This window comes from Diadema antillarum, unplaced genomic scaffold, assembly GCF_040938485.1.
Source record: "Diadema antillarum isolate AM-2024a unplaced genomic scaffold, OU_Dant_1.0 seq00000382_RagTag, whole genome shotgun sequence".
Lineage (NCBI taxonomy): Eukaryota > Metazoa > Echinodermata > Echinoidea > Diadematoida > Diadematidae > Diadema > Diadema antillarum.
In genome coordinates, this window is record NW_027271380.1 from 1,876,550 (window position 1) to 1,889,300 (window position 12,751).

The window sequence follows — 12,751 nt, forward strand, 5'->3', positions numbered from 1 at the left end:
AAGTGTGTAGTATGCAACATTTTTGCAGCTTCAATTTAGCTATTTCATCGGGTTAGACTGTAGTAGTCACAAGTATGATTGTGTATCTTACTATATTGGTGAATACATAAGCTGGAGTTTATCATGACAGAGATTATCTAATCAGGAAAGCAATGCATTTTAATGAAAAAAACACAAACATTATCTAGTCATTTTTTTTTTCTATCCTGCTCATCAGCCCTATTTTGAATTATGTCTTTGCACTTTCTTTTGAGTTTTGTTTTTGTTTGTTTTTGTTTAAGAACAGTAAGCGAGTCATGTAAATTGTATATGCTATGGAGACTGAGATACAAAAACAGTTAGACAAATCTTTTGTAATATACCATATATGCAAGCTTTTGCTACAGTACCATGAAACCATGGTGCACAGTGGTCTATCATGTGTTTGAAAGGATGTTGCTTTTAGTCATTGTGACCATATTTTTGTTTTCCCCTTTCGAGTGAAATGATGCATTAGGATGTAATTTGTTCAATTTGTAGTTGACAGTTACTTGTGGGCCATAAAGATCACAATCATGATAATGTAATTTGTTATTAATGCATTCTGCACCAAATCTCATTCTTTACACTGCTGTATAATGTTGAGTAGACTAGTGCACTGAGGCATGGAGTCATTTATAATTGATATAAGCTCATAGCAAATCTTTTTGCAAAATGCAACAAGATGTACATTGTATGTTACCTTATCTTCATTCATTTGCAATTTTTGTTATCAATGACAAATTAGGAGTTTTCTGTCGAGTCAGTATGCCAGCAACAAATATTCAGAATCATTCAAAAGTTGTTGTGTTCAAGTTGGGTTTTTCTTTCTTCTCTTTTTTTTTTCTCTGCCAATAGTGCCATATCAGTTGAGTATATAAAATTTGTGTACAGTTTGTTAAAGGTCAGATGTGAATATGCCATATCTTGCCCACTGCCCTTAACCTGACCATTTTATACAGTTTTGATTATGTGATTACATTCCTTATTATTGCAATGGACATATTCCACCGAAGCATGATTTGTTTTGAATTGATTAATTGGCATTTTCTATTTGAAATTACTTCATAATTACTGCAGAAAATTTCATCTTATTTAGCATGTTGGGGCATGAAATTTCAGGTGGACATCTACTTTGGACAGCAAGAGCTTCACAATATTTCCGTCACCCTTTTATTTCTCGCACGTGAAAATGCAAATCTCTATGAATTTAGTAGAGGTTGGTTGGTGATATTGAATCAATAAGTCTGTTTTATACATCAGCACATTTTGCTCTTTTAGTTTCCAGATTACCAAATTATGCTGAAGGTATCATGTGGAAATTTTGCTTTGTATTGTTGATTTGGAAAGGTGATTTCTACTGAAACATTAATCATATACATTTAGGCATCCATGATCACATATACCTGCATAGTATAGAATATTTGGTATTAACATTTTCTTAGCATGTGACAGTACATCATATTTTCATGTTGCATAAATTCATTCGTATGATATGCCACCTGAAATATTTCAAAACTATGCAAATTTCAGTTGATAGTCGCTTCACTGGTTTTATTATACCATACCACACTCAAACCATGCACAGGTCAGTTGTGGCCTGAAAAATAGTAGGGTAGACAAGCTGACACAAATTTCAATCAAATTTCATATCAATGTGATATGTGTTGTTAATATAACAATGATATATATATAATGACAAAATATACTTGTGTATTTAGCAATGGTGAATGAAAATTTCTTAGATATCTTTGTTCACAGGTGGAAGGGAAAAAATGTAAATCAAAAAAATATTTGAAAGTATGAAAGGAAAATAGTAAATACAGGTAATCAAAGGGTCTACTGTAGCAGGTGAATGAGAAATTCTGTATATTTTGTTTGTGTTTTGCTTTTTTATTTGGCTGCCATTTTTTTTTTCTTTTTGAGACTATAATCCCTTCCCATTGTAGGGTATTATTGGGTTTCTGCACTTGAAGGCTGAATGGCAACTTCAGTCTTTAATGTCATAATTTTATCATGATTTACTAGAGAATTGTAAACGTGTAACATTAAAATCATGTCATAAATCATTGTAAACTGCCACATTTTCACGTTTCTATGCACAACTCTGTTGAAATTCTCCACGGCTGTCTTTCAGATTATCTCGGAAGTGCTTGATCCGTCCTCTTTTTATTATGCTTTCAATGATGTGTGGTGATTAAACTCCTTGCAAGAATGATATACCATTAGTTTTGGTGGTTGGTTTTTTCATCACTTTGTGGTTTCCATTTATGTTTTTGTTTGTATTCATTGGGCAAGGTGTTACATTCGCAGCTCCACCAGCTCCAAATCATGCACTTGTGCAATTGACATTGCGTATAACAAGATTGCCAATGGGGATGGCATAAACAGATTAATTCTTTGTATTCTGAGACTTATTCTTTCTTAACATGACGCTTTGGGTAAAAATGGTATTACAGTGTATGATGGTGATAGTTACAACATCGTCAGGTCAATAATTATGTAGCTTAAAGTGCAGCTCCTTTTGTCAAATTCTGAAGAAACTTTTATCATACTGCCTTAATATTCTCTATTGATGACTTTAGGTTTGCTGTTGTTATCTTTCTGTTTTTCACATTGGCTGAAAATAAGAAATCACATTCCTCAGTTTGCAGAGCTCAGCATGTAGTTAGGTAGGGCATTGCTGCATTGATATGGGGCTGAAGGCCTACAGAATGTTGATTACAATAAATTAGTCTCCCATATCATTCCAGAGGTATATATGTATATATTTCAGTTCAGCACACTTTTCAATAAGCTATTAATAGATATCTGGTGTAAGTGTGTGTGTGTGCGTGTGTGAGTGTGTGTGTGTGTGTGCGTGTGTGAGTGTGTGTGTGTGTGTGGGTGTGTGAGTGTGTGTGTGTATGCAAGTGTTTGTGTGCTAATTTAGTAGTCCAATCCATTCAAATCCTCTCCATTACTACTGCGTTGTAATTCACCTGTTTCATGCCCCCCCCCCCCCCCAATCAATTCAAAATTAATGGAATCTGCCACCAGAACTGCGACCCGCATGATGGTAAATTACCATGTGTACTTTGAATCTAAGTGAAAGCATGCAAGGTCATCCCATGAAGGATTATTAATACTTCCACAGGCCTTCATGGCAGCTGAGGAGGAAACGGCCTGGATGCGGTGTAACCCCCGGCAACAGATCATCCTCTTGGGCATGCGTGGGGAGAGGGAGAATGGGAGCGTGAAGCCGGGCATGGACATAAGAGAACGGTTTTTGCCTCTTTGGGGAAAATGAGATAATTGCTATAGCACATAATTGATTATGATGAACAAGACTTTGTTGTTGTTTTTTTAACTGCAAAATAATGTACGATTGAGTACACTGTATCTCTATAGTAAAATAGAGAAGGAAAAATATAAAGGGAATAAAAAAGATGAGAACATTTGCAACTATATTTGAAGGAAGCACCGTCATTTTTCTGTCCTCACTTCTTATTTCAGTGATCAATTAGAGGACTGTTTAATCATTTTGACTAAAGGTAAAAGTTTAATCATGGCCACATATCACCTGGGCCAAATTCGAGTGTAAAACAAGAAGTACAACAGGATAGAGGAAATAAAATAGGGAATATGTCCAACATATAAGTACCACAACAAGAGGGAAAAAGGCACACATGTGTAGGTGTAGGCCAGGGGTGCAGGGAAGCTCAGAAATGATAAAACTATCTCTCTTTCTCACAATGACTTATGTGTACATCGCACACCGAATCACATAAGGACTGGACACACTGGCATACTTTTAGCATGTAAGTAGTACTTTTATTACAGATAGCTCATCCTTTTAATACCAAGTACTACAAATATAGCAAAGACAGTACGTGACATTAATAACAATAATCTTTTTTTTTCCACCATGCAGCAGAAAAATGGTAATGACTGTGAATTACTCTGGTGTTCGGCCACATCTTGGACGCAAAACAGAATGGTGAATATACCTTGGCTTTCTATACAAATCTTGATCAATCATAGAGAAAAGGAGTTAAGTATATACCTGGTATTATCACTTAAGATACATTCATAATGTGCACTCCATTTTGCAACATGTGCCAATACATACTTGTGCAATTAGTAAATAATTAAAGTCACGTGCCAGGAATCAAACACAAATACAAAACAAGATAGCCCTTTATATGATGGAAAAAACAAAAACAAAAACAAGAAATTCATCTTTCAGCTGGTGTTTGATATACAAACTTGTGCATTACACGTGGCATCAAACAAGGTATTTGGTGATACACATTTGAAGGCAGCTAAAATTTATTTCAACAACTTATGATTTGTATGCAACAGAGATGTTATATCACCTGCTGAAAGGCACCAGAAATTTGTTATCCAACGAACACCTGTAGAGTAAGGTTTGTTCATGGATAGGGGGACTGGGTCAAAGGGTCATCTCTGAGTTGGGGGGGGGGGGGGGGGAGGAAGAGAGGGCAAGGTGCATCACCACAGGTATATGCCTGAAGGCTGGATACTTGGAATGCATGGTGGGGATTACGGGAGAAAGAGAGCCGGGTCACCATACTTTGACTTCACTTCCCTCACACTTCCAGAATCGGCCCAGCGAGAGTGAAAAACATGGTCAACAAACAACACGCAGGAGAGAGTGGTGGACTGGGAGAACGGGGCGCTGAGAAACACATACATGTATTGTGATTTGTGCAAAAGACGGACAGATGGTATAGGGCAATCTCACATACCAAGGAGATGGGGTAGGGGAGAGCGAGATAGATAGGGGACTTCCATGTGTACCTGTAGATGTGTGGAACAATCAGCAGAATAGTAGCAACAACAACAAAAAATTGACAAAGTTAATTTCACAGTGAGAAAAGTAGAAATGGCAGACATTAAGGTAGGGATATCAAGTGTGATGAAAAAAGGATGGAGGGGTAAGAAAATGTGTATAATGTGTATCTATGCTAGCTAACTGGTGGAGCTAACATCTCGTTGCAACCCCATTCACAGAAATTGGGTCAGAGGATTTTCAGATCAAGGGGGGGGGGGGGGCAAGTGAGGGAAGAGATATGGGAACAAAGAACATCTAGGACACTGCATAAACACTTCAGGTGTTGCTAGGCAACATATCATCTATTCCTGATGAAGAGTATTTGCAGTGCACAACTCCAGTTGAAAAGTTAAACATCAGGGCTCTGTTTGGTGTTAATGTAGGCTACCACTCATGGTGGCATCCGTAGCAGCAACTACATATTTTTTTTTGCTCATCTGTCGCTAATAGCACAGCTAATAATTGGGGTGATGTCATTATAACCATCATTATTTTTTTTTCCCATGACACAGATACTCATGAATAATCTGCTACTTGACCAAATGCTGGCAATGATTCAGAAAGCTTGTGTGTGTAGAATCAACTTCTGCACAACTGCACAAAATTAGCGATGCTACTATATGTATACCATGCACATTTCACACAGGAATGCTTTGATTGGATTTGGACTCGCTTGTGTCCCACATTCAGAGCATGCAACAACAAAGGCACAAATACACACAAGCTTTCATATTTAGTTAGCATGAAGAAAGGCAGTCATTTGCAAAAATGAAAAACAGGCATTAAAAACAAAATGAAAAACGAGACCCAATACAAAAATCAAAACAAACTGCCTGATTTATACAAATCTTGAGATATGCTAGGCCAAATGAAATTGTGCATTTCTATGTTTGGAAAAAGAAGGGAAAAGGAAGGGAAGGGAGTTACGGTAGAGTCATGAAGTCACATTGACTCTACAGTCTCACCTCATCATAGCAAACTCTGATAAACTTGAAAACTGGCACCATCCAGAAAGCGAGGGAACAAATGATATTATTGTTGGGGTTTTGTTTTTCTTTCACAACATCAAAATTTATTATAAATATTACCAAATTATTACAGTGTTATTCAACGTAACATATCACTGAATACATCTTTAAATAATAGCTGAAGTACTCTTCAGGTTTTCTGGGGTGTTATCCACCAAGATTGGCTGTACTCCTGTTGACTGGTAATAAAACCTCTCTCTATGTCCTATAACCATCAAAGATGATAGCATTCATTGACTTGATGACATAGACTTGATGGGGAAATCTGTAATTCTCATCCCCTTTTCCTACCCCCCTTTTTTTTTCTTTTTTTTCTTTTTTTTTTTGGGGGGGGGGGGGGGGGGGGGGGGGGCTACCATGACCGTACAAAACTTAACGAGCCCTAACAGACAGAAATACCACTCTTGCAGAACATATTTCTGAGTTGATTTAATGCATGGTGAAATCCAGCTAGGATGCTTGCATATATATTCACATCAACTTCAATGCTAAACTGAAAAAAAAAAAGAAAGAGAGCAACGTACAGTCTGTGGTTACATAATAAAACAGTCAATTACAATTCACTATATTCCTGTACAAATATATTTTGTGTACTCATGAAGTTATTAAAAAGAATATTGAAAAATAATCACATTGAAAAGTCTGTGTGATGCCATGTAACAGAAAAAATCAATAATTCCAAAGGTCAGTATAATATGCTGTATACAGTAGTATATACAAATTCCAAATTTCTTGTGCCAAATGAGCAGAATCTTTTCAAAGTATCGAGTGATAAATTAAGGTAATATCAAAAAATATCTAAAGAAAATTTACTCATTCAGTAAATAGTACACTGACATCTGTCAAAACAAGTATTAATTTGATAGAAATCATCATTTTCTTTCTTGCCTGTTTTTGTAGTTCTCGCTGGAAGCACATGTCCATGAATACACGATGGAAAAATAACTCGTATGTACACTCTACTTACGTAATCTCACAAGCATGGAGGTAATACGGACATACACAGGTAATTTTCATTAATATCTGTACATACTTCCTTTTTCATGTTACGGCTGTAAGAGCATAAAACAGCGATTACGCTCTGTGAATGTTTGGTACAGTGTCATGACAATGTGCAAGAAACAGTTTCTTCCCATCCCGCTTATCAGTGGGGGCAGGGGATGAGATAAAAATAGCGGGAATAACGTTTTCCTCGGTATTAGAAGTGAATTGCAAGAATTTTGAGATTCCATAAAGCACATTTATTATATGATGAGTCGCGTCTGATTGGCATTCAATATAATATACTTCTACAAACAAAGGCAAATTCTGATGCACGAACGTCCAAAAAAAAAAAAAAGGTCCATGTCACTTTAACACCTCTGTGTGGCTAGTGTTTATTTTGACTAGGATATCTTGAAATGGGGTAAGTGGCAAGAAATTGAAACATTCTATGATATATTATCACTTATGAGCCACCTCCTAGAAATGTCTTTCTGAAGCTGATATTTTTCTGGCCCTTGTACCTATCATCATTTGCAGATATCATCATTATCTTCTTCATCAATTAGGGGTGTTAAGCTCACAGCAGTTTGAAGTTGATAGGATTTTTCTTTCTTTCTTTCTTTTTTGCAAAAAAAAAAAAAAGATGAAAAAAATCTTGATATGACTGTGACATTGCAATTATACAGCCAGCACTGTGTTGCTTTTGTCTTCTACCTTACACTAAATGTATAGAAATTAATAAGAACTTGTTTCATCATCAAACTTTATACATCCTGTTTCTCTAGACATAATGTGCATTCAAGCTCGTTTGCCTACAATTAGTAAAATAATGAAAAACTACATAGCTCTTCACATTCTTTTAAATATCTTAATCTATTGCAGGGAGCTCTTGTTACAAGCTGTATGTATAGATGAATCAACTACAGGCTGTGAAAAAAGGACTACTTTTTGAAGTGAAGGAAAGAAAAATATATTTCTATCATTTCTTGAGTGCAAGACACGTTAAAAATGCTCACAAAGCTATTTGGTTTTGCCAAATTCAAAGGTGAATATTTCTTTAAGGCACTCCTTTGATGAATTAAAATAAAAAGGAAAATCAGATCTAGACCTAGATCAAATGAAATCTGAATTTAATGAGTTCTACATCCATAAAGCATTCACAGAATCTTTCATATGAAATATTGTATCATGTTTTTAAAAACCAGTGGAGGAGAATTGATAGTATATTTATGCCATTCTAATTCATAGAACAGAAAGCTTCTCACCTTCTTAGAATGCACATCCACGCATGTTTTGGGAATACACTTTGAAAACTATTACTATTACATGTAGCAAGTATACTCTCTGTGATGCTTCTACCATACTGTACACAGTTTGGAGGGGGGACTTTGAAATCTCCACTATCAATTCAATTCAGATTGCATTTCCAACATCACAAATTCTTCCAAATACGATAATCACTTCAGCTTTGGTGTCCTCTTGATATTGAAAAAAAAAACAACAACACTGAGACGTGCATTGCGTACTTCGTAGAGTTGGTATGTTCTGTGGCTCCGGAGTAAAAGCTGGGAATGTTGTTGTCACAGGATACTTCTTCTTTTTTTCGAATTTTCTAAATTCTAGGTTTTATGGAATTGCTGTGGTGTGTTTTTTTCTTTTATAAGCATAACTACCCTATGTTTATCATACATTTGTATGTACTAAGGGATTATCTCTGACAGAAATAGCAAGTTAGTTCAGAATGCACAAATTGAACATTTCCAACAAACACACTACCAGCAGCACAACAGTATTTGGAGACTGCCATTTGTTTTGTTTCTTCATTGAGTACAGTTAGTATGTTACATTTTGGATAATGACGGAATGAAGCAGACATGTAGTTACACACACTGTACTGTTCTTTTAGCTGTGAATACACAGATATTCATACTTGCTAATTTTTCTAACATACAGAAATAAATGTATGCATTTTAATAGAAAAATCAAACCCCTTGAATTTGACTTTCACTCCTCTCTTCATAACCCTGTCAATAAGTAATCATTCAGAATACAGTTATACCTCATTCATAGCAATGTCAAGGTGCTCTTGTTGTTGTTATAAGACACAGGTAAGGAACACATAGAGGGTTGAACTCATTGACATGTAGCCACAATTATTTCAAACAAATGAGTATTTCTATCTTCTCTTTTTGTTTTTCTTTGTCCTACACAACATCGCTCCAGACACATCCATTATAACTGAATACAATAAGGCAAGTGGGTCATAAATAAAGCCTTGTAACCCTATTGGCAGCATGTTACACTGAATGAAAAGTAGGACCCACATTCTGGTAACTGGGGGCCCTTTCAGACATATCGACTCCTCGTATATTCATATGACATACGGATATATACGACATATTGACATGAGTCCATTCAAAAACAACACCCCGTTGTTCGATTAAAGTATGGGAGTATTCAGACGTTGCACTCAGTTGAACTTCCGTGGGATGCTAATTACATGTATTGAGTTTCTCTGTTGCCCAGTACCAATTTTGTGCAGGCTCTGCGCTTCATGTTTATACTTTGTGCTGGAATCATCAGTAGTAGATGTCGGGCCCCAAGTGTGCATTGCAAATAAGCCCCACCAACTTACACGACATATGGATACGCAAGAACTTTCAGATGCAAAAAAAAAAAAAAGTTGTATAGATACTGCATACTCCAATTGTACAAAATGATGCTAAAAACATCCTTTTGAAAAATGTGCTACATTGAAACGATGTAATATGACGGCATTCAGACTGGAAAAAAATGTGCTATATCCATACGTCGTATATCCATATGTCGTATATCCGTATATCGTATATCCATACGTTGTATATTGATACGAGAACTCTCTCGTCTGAAATGGGGCTGTATCATTAAAGTTTTTTTTTTTGGGGGGGGATGTATACATGACAACTGTCATACCACAGTAGTACAGTATTTGGACACTAAAGCTACTGGTCTACAAATTACTATTTAAGACTAACCATTTACCATCCCTCACATCTCAAATTACAAACGTGTTTACTGAGGGCAAATTACTATTCTGGATAGCAGGTCACTGTGTGTTATATTTCTAGTCATCTGATATATATAGCAAACAGCTGTAACTAGCAAAAAATTAAAAGCAAAAAATATCATTAAACTGAATGACTTCATTACACATATAAAAAAGAATGATCTACTTCGAGTGGACTGAATACATCTTGAATAGAATATATACCTTGTTAGAGTAATAGGCCATGTCTTTCAATAGAATTAATAGTTGATGCAGTATCAAAAAGTACACACAGTCTATGGAATGCTAAATCAATTTCATTTGTTTTGTCAACACAGACACAACATTACTGAATGCTGAATACAGATGTTCTAAAATAGTTGTGCTTATACAAAAATAAAGGACCAATATACAATGTACTCAGTACCCTTAAACAAATGTACTGGAGGGGGGAAAAAATGAGAAATCACAACTTGGTTCATATATATAAAAAAAACAACATATTAGCAAATAGTACTCATGTGATATTTATGACAACTCTTACGGTTTATCCTCACCAATGTTAGTCGAGTTTTGCTCTGAACAACAGAGTACAATACATGATAACAATGTCACATCATCATCATCATTATTAAACATACAAAGAACATTTTGTACAACATCTTGAGGATCTTTCTTTATCAAAAGAAAGGAAACCTTCTATGCATCATGTCGGAGTGCTCTTACACAAGTGGCATTCATACGTGAAGGTTGAGAAGACACACACTGTGTCTGTGTGTAGTCATGGCACAAATGATTACATCCATTTGATAGTATACATGCCCTATCTCCCTTCTGGTCCTCCAGTCATGTTCTGATCAAGCTTCCTATTCTGACCTTAAATCCCTCCCCCACTCTTCATGAAACAGGATTTATCAGCAAAGCAGAGAGAAGAGAGCACATGCCAAGCAACATTGCATTTGCGTCACTCTGCACCAAGGACAGCGATTGCAGGCCATCAAGATTCACAGCACATTCTGGTCTTCGTGCCTTAAAATATCAAGTCCTGGATATTTCTTTGCTGTACAAAAATAACTGATTTCGTCATCACTAAGTTTGCACCTTTTACTTCATATCTTATGTGGGGGAAAAGATTAGACGGAAGTGGTTAAATTTTCTAAATCTGCAGAAATCCACTGAGAAATTTTACAAACACTTGCTTATTTGAGAGGGAGGCAGGAACTTTAGTCTACTAATAAGTATGCTGCCAATCTAAGCATCAATCACAAAGTTAGCAATTTTGATATTTTTCAACATTATGCAACCCAAATAGATGCTTACATTGTACATACGCTTGTATGAACAAACAAGGGCTCATCTGGGGGGCATTTCATGAAGCGTTTTGGTCCCGGATATTTTTCTGACAAGTTGTTACAAGCTACTGAAATCCTTGCATCTGATTGGCTGAGAGCAAATTTGTCCCACCAATATGTCAGACAAAACGCTTCATGAAATGCCTCCCTGAAAGAGTTTCTTAGTCGACCTTGTGAAATAATTGTGATGAAAAATAAAGATAAAATTAAAAAAGAAGGGACAATACACCACAGAAATGTTTTTTGTTGTATTTTTTTTTTCTGAGACTTGATGAGTTTAAGATGAGACTAAGCCACCATATGATTTACCATTCATCAACAGAATATGGGCATCCATGCTCAGTAGTACGGGTGTGATACATACGCACATGTTACACTTAACATGCATCATATAGTGAGCCAATTAAAAACTACACCTTGACCTTACAGGAATATGATTAGCTTAAACCTAAACCCACTTTCACCACTTATATCTCACTGTGAATGTTTGTGTCTTATATCTATACAATCCCACAGTCGGGTGACCTTATAATTGCTGACAAACAAAATCTGGATAAGACCAATGCCTTTGTTGAATACAAAATCCGGATAAGACCAATGCCTTTGTTGACCTCTGTTCCATTCTTTCATCAAACTGTAATGGATGCACTGGATACTATCGCCATGCTGTCACAATTTCAAAATCAAACTTTATGTTCCGTGCATACTTCTTCGTTGGCAATTTTACTGGCGCGAATTGAGAGAAATAAAAAATGGCTTCACTCGAATGCTTATTTAGACATGCACATCAAGACTATATAGAAGGTTCTATGTTGTATAAGGCTGAATTTGCACTTTATGCAGAGCAGACTGACCTATTATGAAATTTGCATTCTCATCAATTACTTAAATTATATACATGCAAAATGAGTTGGGGGGAAAAAAATCAGGCATTATAATCAATGCAATGTATCATGTATTTTTTAAGGCACATTTGGGTCAAGAGAAGAAGTATCTTTCTGTATTTTAAACAATAAGGTATGAAAGATTAACATTGGAGAAGAATTTGTGGTTATCTGGGGTCAGTCTACGGCATCTGCTTCTAGCCTGTCTATCTGCATGAAGAAGTGTGGTAAAAACATCTAAGAGGGTTCCTGTCTCACATCCAGGAGAGGATATCTTCAAAGTCACACTGCTCACGACCTTCTAATCACGAAACACCTAAGTTCATTGACTGGACCAGGAGAGTCAACAAATCCTACTGGCATATTATATGAATAATGTGGGAATCCCAGTTAATTATTGTTCAAATCGTAATAAATCTCTGGATAATGCTATCGAATTATACATCAAACCCATCATAGATTCTAAAGGACATCAAGGTTATATCTAATACAGGCCTATGCCACATACAACATGGTTGTTTGATAAATATTCCACATTGTACAGGTAATCCATTGTTCAGTTGCATTGTTCAACATGTTTATCTGGGTTTCCCTCCCCCCCCCCCCCCCCCCCCAACAATGTC